Genomic DNA, 13,969 nt, shown 5'->3' with positions numbered 1-13,969 from the left:
AATAGAGTATCCTTTTAAATAGATCAGAATGGAAATTGGTGGTAGGTGGGTTTAACTAGGACTTGGGGGAGGGAGGTGGGCCAATTGTCACCCCAATCGTATTAGCATTCAGAGCGAGTCAGGCGATTAATTTATTTATATGTGGATTACATAAAACCTATTACAACGTTTGTCCATCAGTGCAGCCCCTCTCCTTCCTTCTCCATAGTGAGTGGGTTTTCTAGTACAGGAACAAGTTGGAGGGGAGTTCGAATAACGAAGGTAGTAAAACCTCAAATCCTGTCTTCCTCAGCGTCTTTCCCTTCCTCAGAATAAGAAATCCTTCATTTCTTAGACGGAAAAATACGGAAAAACATAAAAGCACATGTAAATGGGGGGAAATCACACGTTTGAACTGCTGGTGGGGGACAGGAGGGAATTGGTTACCTTACGTGGTGAGGAGAGAACGGAAGGGGCAGCTTCTAAACCCTTAAGACAGATCTGTTTGTTTTTTTGATAATGCTGTTTTACTTTGTCTGGGGGAGGTTTAGCCTAAGCATCGAGTCTGGTGGTGGGCATAGTTTAATTGCTTCGTTAGTTAACTCGGGGAGGGAATGTGTCTGTGTGTAAAGGTTGGGCCGGGCCGGGCCGGGCCGGGCCGGGGGGGCGGGGGGGCGGGTACGGTTAATAGCGCAGTGAATCCGTTCTAAGTGGACGTCTAACTGCTCTCCTGCTGTCTCCCTTCCTAGTCGCGGTCCTCGATCTTGTCTGGGCTGCCAGATCACCCGATCTCCGGGCTTTACTCCGTTTTGTAGGCCCTTTAGTGATGTGTTTAACTTTCTATTCCTCTCGAGACTCTCATTAGATATTTTTGGCATTTCATTTTTTAAAGACCTAGCAAGTTGAGGCTCAGAGTCTCCTCTTTAAAAACCAAACAAAAAATACGTGGTAGAAAGTTGAAAGAGCTATTGAGTGGGGTAAAAAACCGACGCTCAGAACAAAGGTCCTAGTTGTGTTAGAAAAAAAGGCAAGAGGCCTGTATATGAGGCCTGTGTGTGTCGCATTTACACCCCGGGGGGGGTTGAGGAATGGAATTAGCAGAGGTTTAGAGACAATAAATTGTAGAGGATTTTATTGAGGCTGATTTTCATATTTATCGCATGGAAAGTGATCAATATTAAGTGTAAGTTTTAAAGTATACAAAATTTCTAATTCTTTCTTTTGACACTTCCTCCTGTGTGTTCAGCCCCAGAAATGTTGAACTACTGTAACTATCTTTGTGAGATTGAGGGAGTTTTAATTTCATTTGTTTTAAGCTTAAGAGTACATAACATGATTGGGGTTTGTGGGCTTTGTACACGTCTGCCCTTTCTATGAATGTGCCAATATCCATAAGAATTGGAAAACTAAGATTATCATTGTTTCCATTAAATCCCCAGTTTTTCAGGAGTGTGAGCAGTTTTTAAGTCTGTTTAGCTGACATTTATATTACTTAGTTTGTGTCTATGAACAGGCTTTTTTTTCTTTTTTTCTTTGTTTTCATTTACTTTCAAAAAGTTTGAGAACAGTTTTGGCAGTTAGAGTTCCAGAAGGTGCTAAACTGTAGTAGTTACATTTAAAAAACGGATGGGATGCTGGGTAGATCACGGTGAAATCAGTATTTTCACCTGGCAAAGCAAATTTGTAGTAATGTGTGATTCCATGCATGATTCCTTTCCCATTGTAACTTTTTTTTTTTTTTTTTTAAAGACAGAGCCTCGCTCTGTCACCCGGGCTGGAGTGCAGTGGTGCAGTCTAGGCTCACTGCAACCTCTGCCTCCTGGTTCAAGTGATTCTTCTGCCTCAGCCTCTTGAGTAGCTGGGATTACAGGCACGCGCCACCACGCCCGGCTAATTTTTGCGTTTTTAGTAGAGACGGGCTTTCACCATGTTGGCCACCTCGGGTGATCCGCCCGCCTTGGTCTCCCAAAGTGCTGGGATTACAGGCGAGAGCCACTGCACCGGCCCCAGTGTAACCTTTTTTTTTTTTTTTTTTTTTGAGATGGAGTCTTGCTCTGTGCCCCAGGCTGGAGTGCAGTGGCGCGATCTCGGCTCCCTGCAAGCTCCGCCCCCCGGGTTCACGCCATTCTCCTGCCTCAGCCTCCCAAGTAGCTGGGACTCTAGACAAGGTTTTAATATCCTGCTTTGTTTTAGGGTTGTCATCTTAGCAAAGAAAACATCACTGGCTTGGAAATTCACACGCTACCGATTAGTAGCTTTGTGACCTTGAGCTAGTCGCTTAACCTATCTGGTCTTCATTTATTTTATCTGTAAAATGGGAGTGGGTAATCTCTATTTTACCTCACTGGGTGGTTGTGAAACCCAGCAGATGTAATGACTGTGGGAAAAAAACAACATGCTAAATAAATAAATAAATTTTAGAAAATTACATTAGCTGTTTTGAGTTCATTTTTAAAAGATACAGCTTCTCATTAGTGGTGGTGGTCCGTGGGGCAGGGGAGATTTAATGTAAAGTAGGTTGAAGGTACAAAGTTATAGAACTTTATAATTTGAAATTGCTGCTTAATTGGTAGTAGAATTTGGGTCTAATTTTTGTCTTTTTAAAGTTACCTTTTTTTTTTGACATCAGCATGCCAGATACTTGTTTGCCATCATTCTACCTAATAAACTTGTTTATCTGTTTAAAGAAACTTCAAATTTGTTTACGTTTTTTATTGACAAAATTCGTACCTTTTCTGGTTTGTGACTCATGAAATTGACTTAATGTAAGAGATTACAATTAGGGAATAATGCTTCTGAATCTTGGTCACTGTTTTCTATAGAACCTACGGAACTTTCCCTCCTTTTAAGTGGATGGGTAGGGATCTTTTTGAGCAAATGTGATACCAGTTGCTCCTTTATTTTTTTGTTTGCTATTTGATGGACTCAAGTCAAAACAGCAACCTGCTTGGTTTTTTTTATCTTCACTGAAATCGCTCCTTGCAATTGCTTGTTTGACATGGACTTTTCCCTCTTTTAAATCGAGCAAGCACCCACTATGTACAGAAAAACATAGAAGATAAAGGATGTAAAGAACAACTTACAATTCATCCCTTCAGATTGCTTCCTCAAACGTTTTTATCTGTGATCTTTATATTTCTGATTATCTGTGCTTGCTTCATTTCTGCATTACAATATTGTATTTGTTGACATGTGTTGCTTTTGTTTCCCTGACTGGATTATAGGCTTCCTGAGGGCAAGGATGATTTCATATCAATGTGGTATGTGTGAAGGTATGCTAATAAACCTGATTGGTCTGGGTGAGGTGGCACTGGAGGTGGGGAGTTGGGAGGCGGGAGGATCTCTTGAAGTTAGGAGTTGTAGCCCAGGCAACATAGTGAGACTGTCTCCCCAAAAAAGAAAAAATTAGCAGGGCATGGTGGCATGCGTCAGTAGTTCTAGGCAACTCTGGAGGCTGGAGCGGAAGGATTGCTTGAACCCAGAGATTCGAAGTTAATAGTTATGATCACGCCACTGCACTCCAACCTACTTGGAAGGGTTCTTTGACCCCGGCAGATTCTTCAGAATGCTTTCTGTTGGTTGGTTCAGTGATCATGGCCTCTTCACATCTCCCCTGACTAACGTGCCATTAAAGTGCCTGGATGGATATCAACTGTCACTGCCATGTTTTAGTGTTAAGCCAGTGGCTTATTCTGTGCCACTTTTTTCATAGGCCAAGGTTTAGTTAATAAGGCCAAGCCTGAGGGGAGTCCAGGCCAAATAGGGTGGAAGAGTAAAAATCTGGTGGACATTACAGAATAAATATAATTTTTAGATTGTTGTATATCATCTTAGTGCTTGGTAAATTTTTTTTGAGACAGAGTCTCGCTCTGTCGCTCAGGCTGGAGTGCAGTGGCGCAATCTCGGCTCACTGCAAGCTCTGCCTTCTGGGTTCACGCCATTCTCCTACCTCAGCCTCCCAAGTAGCTGGGACTACAGGTGCCCGCCACCATGCCCTGCTACTTTTTTTTAATATTTTTAGTAGAGACGGGGTTTCACTGTGTTAGCCAGGATGGTCTCGATCTCCTGATCTCGTGATCCCCCCGCCTCAGCCTCCCAAAATGCTGGGATTGCAGGCGTGAGCCACCTCACCCGGCCAGTGCCTGGTAATTCTTAACGTGTAGTGTAGTATAGTGTAATGTAAGCTTTACTGGTGTATTTTCTTTTGGTACTTGTGTATCATTTCAGCAGCTGTGTTACAGACTTGAAGACATAACCTCAAAGCAGCTGTTCTCTACCTCTCTGCTGGGTTTCTCTGTGCGTAATGGATGCTTGCTGTTATTTGTAATAAATAGATAAGTATACTGATGCTAGACCTGTCCCTTGATTTTTTTTTTTTAAGGTAAAATTTAACTCAGCTAATGTCTTGGATTTTTAGAAAATATAGTTCTTTAATATCCTCACTTACTGATAATTTTAGGTTGTTGGCAAAAAGAGGTTTCCTAGACTGAAATAAGTCTGTTCAGTCATTTTTCTCTGAGGCCTTTTAGATTTTGGTTGTTTCTTGTGATTTCAGTGATTTCATTAAATCATTGGATAGAAGAAAAAGGAACTTAACTCATTATTCAGGCTTACATGCTTTTTTTTGAGAGTGCAGAAGCTATTGGCAGTAGTCAGTTTCATGGTTATGCTTGTTCGCTTGTTTGTTGAGACGGAGTCTCACTCTTGTCGCCCAGGCTGAGTGCAGTGGCGCAATCTCGGCTCACTGCAGCCTCCACCTTCCGGGTTCAAGCGATTCTCCTGCTTCAGCCTCCCAAGTACTGGAATTACAGACAGGTGCCACTATGCCCGGCTATCATGGTTATGCTTGATTTAAAAAGTCATTCAGGTGGTCTAGAGTGAAAAATACCTGCTACTCTGTGTTTTCCTTAATAGCACTGTTCAAGTGATTGTCTGATTTGAAGGCAAGACTTAGGTTCCAGTCCTAGCTGTGCACTTCCCATCTTTGTAACCTTGGGCAAATAATTTAACTTAGTACTTTGTGAGCTTCAAGTGCCTAATCTGAAAAATCTGATTATTATTACCTAACCTAGAGTCAATTGTCATTTATATGCTAGACATTCTGTATTTAGATTAGGCTCCACAGATGAATTGGAACACAAAGCCCTTTCTCCATTTGTTTACAGTACTGTCGCCCATTGCCTCATTTGTTAAAACTCTTTTAACTCGAACATACCTCTGTTATATGCATAGGTATCCTACTTGAAACATTTGACCAGACCCAGTGGCTCATGCCTGTAATTCCAGAACTTTGGGAGGCTGAGGCAGGAGGATCGCTTGAGCCCAGGAGTTTGAGACTAGCCTGAGCAACTTAGTAGAGACCTTGTCGCTACTAAAAATCAAAAATTAGCTGGGCATGGTGGCACATGCCTGTAGTCTCAGCTACCTGGGAGGCTGAGGTGAAAGGATTGCTTGAGCCTGGGAGATCAAAGTTGTGGTGAGCTCGAATTGTGCCACTGCACCCCAGCCTGGGAGACAGAGTGAGACCCTGTCTCAGAAAGAAAATTTTTTTTTTTTGGTTTAATATACAATTGTATTCCTTAGTTGATTATGAATTCTTTAAAGTCCTTAGCCTCCACCCTTCTTTTTTAAACTTTTACAAGGACACTAATCCCAAGCAGTGTCCCTTTTTGTTTCTGCATCTAGCACAGTACTTGGTCCATAATAGGGATTAAGTGTTTGTTGATAGAATAAGTCTTGTGAAAATAAAATAAGATACTTTAAGTGGAAATATTTCGTAATGGCTTAATGTCGTGTTTTTAAAATTTTGATTCATATTTTGCATCGTTAATGCTAAAATGATTGAGACTTTTAGTCAGTATATATTTGGAGACTGCAAGTTACTTTAAATCATACATTTTAAAAGGAATTAGGGCAAGCCATTTTGTTATTCTTTAATTGGACATTATGTGCATATAATAGTTGATAGTTTAAAGTACATTGAAGACCTAAATAAGTTTTTTTTGAGATTGAGTCTCGCTCTGTTGTCCAGGTTGGAGTGCAGTGGCGCAATCTTGGCTCACTTGTAAACTCCACCTCCTGGGTTCAAGCAATCCTCCTGCCTCAGCCTCCCCAGAGCTGGGATATAGGCGCTTGCCACCACATACAGCTAATTTTTTGTATTTTTGGTAGAGACAGGTTTCACCATGTTGGCCAGGCTGGTCTTGAACTCCTGACCTCACGTGATACACCCGCGTTGGCCTCCCAAAGTGCTGGGATTACAAGAGTGAGCCACTGCGCCTAACTGATATGTTTTAATACAGTGCTAACTGATTAGTGTCTGCAATTTATAATAGTATACATCATTCTAGTTTATTCTGTTTGTTTCTTTTTGGAGAGCATGTACATATTTCTATAAATATGGTGTTATTACCTATACAAAGATTTTTGAAGGCTCTTTATAAGCGTAAGTGTCCATCAGCAAGCCTTCAAGACTTGAAGTTACAGCATTTCAGTGTGTATTGTAATCAACTTGTTGGCTGTCATAACCAATGAGTTCTACCGTGACTTCAAAACTCCTACTCATTCTGCCTGTGGGCAGTGCTCTGAATAAATAGATGTACCTTGTGCTGTCTTCTTAAGGTCAGATTAACTTAAAGTTTTTATACTGGTAAACGTGTGATGCCCTGGAAACCTAAAGTGAGTTTTCACAGTAGCCCATCTCTTGAAATTCTCTCTTCAGTTGTAATTTAAGCTGCTTTGTGTCCTTAGAGAGCAGGTTCATAGAGATCATATGAAGGTCCCCTACTTTTTTTGATTCTCAAAAACCAAGTGCTTCTAGTAGCCTTGTAAATAGGAAATATATGCAAATGCTACCAACTTCTAAGACCCCAGTGTTTCGTAATTCTGTTTGTTTTGCATCCTTGGCTGCAATCAGATTGAACTGTTTCTTCCTCTCTGAACACACCCAGCAACTTTTTAGCGTTTTTGCTTTGATTTTTTGTCTACTCGAATTGATACCCCTTCCACATCTTGCATCTCTTTATTATTATTATTATTATTTGTTTTATTTTTTGAGGCAGAGTTTTGCTTTGTCGCCCAGGCTGGAGTGCAGTGGCTCGATCTCAGCTCACTGCAACCTCCACCACCTCCTTGGTTCAAGCAATTCCCCTGCCTCAACCTCCTGAGTAGCTGGGATTACAGACTGGTCTTGAACTCCTGATCTCAGGCAATTCACCTGCCTCGGCCCCCCAGTGTTGGAATTACAGGCATGGGCCACCGCACCTGACCTATATATCTTACAACTATATGTACACACACACTTGACTTTCTTCTAGTGACTCCTTTAAAATTTTTACTCCTTACTCTCCTATTCCCCTTCTGTAACATATTTCAGGATGGCTTTCACATTCTGTCTTATATGATTAGTTGTTTACATCTTAACTTATTAACTGCATTTTTGGCCTCTTCAAGGTAGAGATCTCATTATTTTATCTTCACAGTGTCTGGCACAAGGCTTCCAACATAATGCATTGTACATGGTAGGTGTACGTGATAGTGTGTTTTGGTGGGACACATTGAGAAACTGTGTTGTAAAATAATATTAGCATCATTTGCCATAATTTACTTGCTTGTTTTCATTTTTCAGGGGTTGGCAGCTGAGTGTAGAATATAAATTTTTCAAAATTAGGCTCATTAAAATCAGCTACTTAAGGAATTGTTAAGGCCCTAGAATAGTTAGTTGGTTACCCCAAATTTAGCATTTGGAGATTATGTTTATTAGTAGATGATGATTTATTTATCAATACATATTTATCAAGTGCTTACTGTGTGCCACAGTTGTGCTTGGCAGAATATAAAAGGAACCTGAAACTTATTCCTTGTCTTTCAAGTTCCGTTATGTTTCATGTAGTTGATATTTAACTTACTCCATCACAGCTTATTTGTCTAAAACTATATATAGGAGTATAGTATTTAGCCTAGATAAATATTCTGTAAATACTCTAAATGTGGATTTTTCTGCATTTAGAAAATCTGATATTGGAATGTAAATTAAGAAACATGAATTAGGGCATGATTTGTGGCTATACTAAATAAATTGTTGAAGCACCTTCATTTACAAATATTCCGCCAGGCGCTGTGGCTCATTCCTGTAATTCCAGCCCCTAGGGAGGCTGAGGCAGGAGGATGATTTCAGCCCAGGAGTTTAGGAACAACCTAGGCAACACAGCAAGACATTGTCTCTACTAAAAATAAAAAAAAAAATTAGCCTGATGTGGTGGTGCATGCCTGTAGCCCCAGCTACTTGGGAGGCTGAGGCAGGAGGATCGCTTGAACCCAGGAGATTGAGGCTGCAGTGAGTCAAGATCATGCCACTGCACTCCAGTCTGGGCCACAGAGTGAGACCCTGTCTCAAAAAACAAAAACAAATATTCATCAGCAGCTAATGTGAGTGTGTATCTGGTTCCATACAAGATCTGCCCTCTTAGAGGGTGCTGAGAAAGAAGAGATTTACAAAAGGAGATTCCTTATCTTGAAATGTACTTTGTTGTAGATGAGTTCAAACTTATAACACAAGCACACAACATCTAACATTGTGCATATTTGTTATTGAGTACAAGATTGAGTTTTATACAGTGGGTACTTGGAAGTTTAGAGAGGTTCAGTTCTGGGTTGAAGTTACTGAGGAAGACCAAGAAGAGAGAGGGGCTTAAACTAGCCCTGATTGGAGGACGGTATAGAAGAATGGGGAGCTTAAAGGTGTACTTGTGGTGAGGATCTAATATTAAGGTAAATGAGCTCTCTGGAGTAGAGGGTCCATATGTTTGAAATCACAGGAATTGGGCTGAGATTATTGAAGTTCTTAAATGGGAGATCAAGGAATTAGATTTAACAGATTATGTTGAATGATTGTTGATCCCTGAATAGGTGATGATGTGAAAAAAGTGTACAAAAATATTTATGAATGAACTGAAAATGAAAATAAAAGTGCTTTTAGATGTTTTTTATGACAGTGCTTCCCTTTCTGGTACTACATATAAAGGTTTTTGTGGTAAGTTTTGGAGGAGATAGAAGTAGTGAAGGTAAAATTTCTTTTTTTTTTTTTTCTTGTTGTTTAAAATGTTAAATAAGCAGGAGCTGGTTTATTGTCTAAATGACTCACACCAGTCCTCTGTTGGACACACAGGTCTTCCTTTAGTGGAAGCTATCATTTTCTCTCAGCACATTCAGCTGTTGTTTGTTCAGTTTTTTTAAATTCAAAATACTTTTGATACCTAATGCATGATTTTTTGTGAGTTGTCCTCAGTAATTTTTAAGTCTTATTATTGGGACTTTAAAGGGAAACTTTTGCTTAGCATTCAATACAGTGAAAGTATGTTTAAAACAAAAGTGAATTGTGGTTTAAATATTTAAATACTTTTTTTTTTTCCTAGCCAGTACTGACTCTGGGATATTTAAATACTTTAAAAAAGTATAAATTAATATTACGTAGTTTCATCAAATTAAATATTCTAATAAAATGTTTGCTTTGCACTCTGCATAGTAGTTACCCCTTTGTTTTTAAAATGTTGACACATAATATGTATGTATTTTTGGGGCACTTAGTAATGTGTGAATACATACAATGTATAGTAGTCAGATCAGGGTAATTAGCATACCATCATCACAGACATTTATCATTGTGTTGGGACGTTCAATATCTTCCCTCTAGCTGTTTGAAACTATGTATTAAACTCTAGTCACCCTGCAGTGGAATAGAACAGGAGAACATACTCTTCCTATCTAGCATAATTTTATATCCTTTAACAAATACTGTTACTTTTATACAAGTAGGTACACAGGATTTAAAAAATGAGAAATTAGGTTATATGGTGCCTGAAGAGAAACTAAATTTTTTTTTCAGTGTTCTAATAGCTATAATATTTAGCTTTCTTCAGCAGCTTTTATTTCTAGTGTGTTCTTACAGACTTTCCTAATTGCGGTTTGGATTAATTTGATTCTTACGTAGAAAGCAGAGATGTTAGCTATGCAGATTTATGACTCAGAATTGTACCTGTTTGGGGAGTAAGGAAGGCCGTATTGTGCAACATTTTGTGGACTTACTTTAGAATAAAAATATTTGTGAAGTCTATATGTTTTATGCTGTAGCACAAGAGTGCCTATTTTTTTGCAAAACGACCACCCAGCTTCATGAAACATGTGTTTTCATTTCTTCTCACCTAGGGAAAGCAGCTTAGTCTCAAGGGAGTTTGACCCTGATCTCTACCCCTCCACCCCAGGTCCAAATGCATTTGTGCCCTTCCCCCAGTAGATGGCAACAAGTAGGCTGATGTTTAAGAAGATTCAGTAGTCTTACTTTGTGATCAGACCTATTTGCTAATTATTTCTCAACTGTCATTAGTAATGTTAGTGTTGATTTTTACATTCTGGCCTCAAAATCTTTCAGAAAACTAGACTGTTAATCTCAGAGTTCATCTTTTTTACTCTACTCTTCATCCTGCCTTTTGAAAAGTGTTGCCTTTCCAGTTGCTGCTATGAACTAAGACTTGGGGAATTTCAGCCTTTGGTGTGGTGCTGTAAGATAATCTGCTTCTGCCTCTTCTAACCATCTAGTATTACTTTTCAGCTGCCTGTATATTAGGCCATGACATTTTTTCCAGGTATCTTGTCATTGCAGAAACTAAGGACTACTGAAAGGAATTACTGAAGAGATAATACACCGTCATTTTCTATCTTCATTGTGGTGCCTGTTTTAATTGCTACTCAGTTTGTTTCTTGAATAAGTTTAAGAATTGGTAAACTTACGTTTGCTGGAATACCACAGTTTCTTTCTCTTCTGTAAAATGGGTCTACTGCCTAACTCGCATGTTTACTGATCTTCAGCCATGGTGTTACGGTTTTGTTTCTTATTACTAAAAAAGAAAATGAAGGGGATTCATAATTACAGAGTTAACTTCTAAGAGTTTTCTGTATCTCAAGAAATGTAGAACTTTTTCGTGATTCCTGCTGAGTTTATTTAAATTTTTAATGCAATAGTAAAGGATTTGGGAAGTTTTCCATATTTCTTCAGACAGTTGTAAAGTTAGGAATGGCTTAATCTATAGTTATTTTAAGGAGTGTAAAATCAAGGACTTAGTAAAACAACAGTTCTAAAAAAAATTCTGGAATTGTTTCTATTTTAAGGGCTAGTATTAGAATCATGGCACAAGGAAAGAAGTTATCTTGGTTTCAGCAACTGCTGCATTTATCTCTTAAAGGTGTTGCTTGAATTGTGTGTAGCAGTACTCTCAGACCTAGAAAATCAGTCATTTAAGGCATCTCAGTGAAGTTACTCCAGCAGTGGATATAGAATTAATACATGTGAATCATAAGCAAATGGTATATATTACTAAGTTTTTTTTGTTTTTAGAGTTAGGTGTCTCACTCTGTCACCCAGGCTGGAGCATAATGGTACAATCATGGCTCACCATAGCCTTGAAAGCCCTTGGATCATGTTATCCTCCTGCCTTCACCTCCTGAGTAGCTGAGACTGTAGGCTCGCACTACCATACCTGGCTGTTTTGTATTTTTTTTGGTAAAGACAGAATCTTGTTATGTTGCCCAGGCTGGTCCTGAACTCCTGACCTCATGCAGTCCTCCTGCGTCAGCCTTCTAAAATGCTGGAATTATAGGCATGAGCCACTGTACCAGACTTTTCTTTTTCTTTTTGAGATGAGGTCTCAACGCTGTCAGCCAGGTTGGAGTCCAGTGGCACAATCACTGCTTACTGCAGCCTTGACCTCCTGGGCTCAAGCGATCTTCCCACCTTAGCCTCTTGACTAGCTGGGACTACAGATGTGCACCACCACATCCAGCTAATATTTTAATTTTTTTTTTTTTTTTGGTGGAGCCAGGGCCTCCCTATGTTGCCCAGGCTGGTCTCAAAGCCTTAGGCTCAAGTGATCCTTCCACTGTGGCGTGGCCTCCCAAAATGCTGAGATTACAGGCGTGAGTCACCACCACTCCCAGCCCTTATCAGCATATAATAAGTATTTCTGAACACTTCTTATTTCAGGCCACAGACTAAGATTTGGGATTATAAAGATACGTAAAATGTAGTCCTTGGCCTGGAGTTTATAATCTTAAAGGGAGAGTGGTAAACTTGGACAAAACTAACATAAAATCTCTTTTTTTTTTTTTTTTTGAGATAAAATCTCACTCTGTCACCCAAGCTGGAGTGTAGTGGTGTGATCTCAGCTCACTACAACCTCGGCCTCCCAGGTTCAAGTGGTTCTCTTGCCTCAGCTTCCTCAGTAGGTGGGACCACAGGCATGTGCCACTGTGACTGGCTAATTTTTTATATTTTTTGTAGAGGGATCTCACTGTGTTGCCCAGGTTAGTCTTGAACTCCTGGCCTCAAGTGATCTGCCCACCTCGGCCTCCCAGAGTGTGGGATTACAGGCGTGAGCCATCATGTCTGGCCGCATAACTTCCCATAGTGCTGGGATTACAGGTGTAAGTCACCGTACCCAGCAGCATAAAATCTCTTAAACTGAAGTGTGAGACACTATGCAGATGCTTTATAAAAGATGACCGACTGTTTGGAATAAAGAATATGGCAAAAATATTACCAAGATATTTCTCAGAATAGTTGCATTATTTGCATCTGTATATATTTGCCCACCTTGAATTCAGAATTAAATTCCTGGTTCCCTTTTTGATGTGTCACTATAAAAGGTATATAATATAGTCTAATGATCTAGGTTAGCCCACTGGTGTGGAAGATGAATGAGATAAGAATATTAAGAAAAGGCATCTTGAATAATATTAGCAACTAACCTGTATTGAATTCTTCCCTTGGCTCAGGGCCGGGCCCGTGTTACTTTATATAGGTTAGCACAGTCTCTGTGGATGGAGGATAATGTGATAATGTCTAAATAATAGTAAGTTTAGTGAAGTGGTTAAGAGCGAACACAGATTCAGTTTAAATCTAGGCTCCAACATTACTAGTTGAAGAACCTTTTTTTTTTTTTTGACACTAGTTCTCCCATCTGTGAAATGGTAGTAAAAATAGTATTTATATCCTGATTCTTATGAGGATTAAATTAGTTAATATATGTAAAACATTTAAAACAATGCCTGGTATAGGATAAGTGCTTGCATTTAAGCTATTATTATTATTGTTATTTTTTTCTAGAGATAAGGTCTCTCTCTGTTGTTTAGACTGGAGTGCAGTTGTGTGATCATATCTCACTGCAGCTTCGAACTTGTGGGCTCAAGTGGTCCTCTCACCTTGGCTGCCGAGTAGCCACCATGCCTGGTTAATTTTTTATTTATTGTAGGGATGAAATCTGGCTACGTTGCCCAGGCTGATCTTGAACTCTTGGCCTCAAGCAATCTTCTTGCTTCAGCTTCCTCAGCATTGTAAGATGTATTTTTAGTAACCATTCCTTTGGAGAGACAGTGTTTTTATTTTCCTTTCCTTTGCATCTGAAAAGACAGTTTTGAGAAGGTGGATTTTTCTGATACTGTCTTGGAATTATTTGAGTGGTAGAAATTTAGAATTGAAATGAGATCATTGCGAGAATTATGGACTCTGCAGCAAGATGAACTTGGATTTTCCTTGTTGTTTGACCTTGAGCATGTTACTGTGTAAAATATAGAAAATACATACTTTTCAGGATTCTTTTCAGGTTTTAATGAGTAAATGAAGTTCTTACCTAGCACAGCGCCTGGTTCTCAGTTAAGTGATCAAATAGTATTTGTTTTATTGTAAATGTTAATAGTTCTCCTAAATGGTACCTTATTTTCACAGTTGGTGGAAATGTATAAAGTTACAGTCAACAGTGCGTATATATTCTTAAGATGTTATAATTTAGGTTTTGAGTAAATTTAATGGACAATTAAAGTGGAACCTAAAAATTGAAAGGAAGAATAACCCTGACCCGGATTACACACTTAGAAAAGTTTTGTGGGGGGCCGTTTCTAAATTTGATTCAAGTTCAAGTGTTTTATCACTGCTAATTATAGT

At 39.3% G+C, this 13,969-nt stretch overlaps 1 protein-coding gene across 23 annotated transcripts in view; it reads left to right on the top strand.

The window, feature by feature from the left end:
* TRIP12 (thyroid hormone receptor interactor 12) overlaps positions 1–13,969 on the top strand; it is a 155,523-nt gene that overhangs the window by 2,076 nt on the left and 139,478 nt on the right. The window lies entirely within an intron of this gene.

The sequence above is a fragment of the Chlorocebus sabaeus genome, chromosome 10, assembly GCF_047675955.1.
Source record: "Chlorocebus sabaeus isolate Y175 chromosome 10, mChlSab1.0.hap1, whole genome shotgun sequence".
NCBI classification, from domain to species: Eukaryota; Metazoa; Chordata; class Mammalia; order Primates; family Cercopithecidae; genus Chlorocebus; species Chlorocebus sabaeus.
This window is presented reverse-complemented; position numbering and strand designations above follow the sequence as displayed.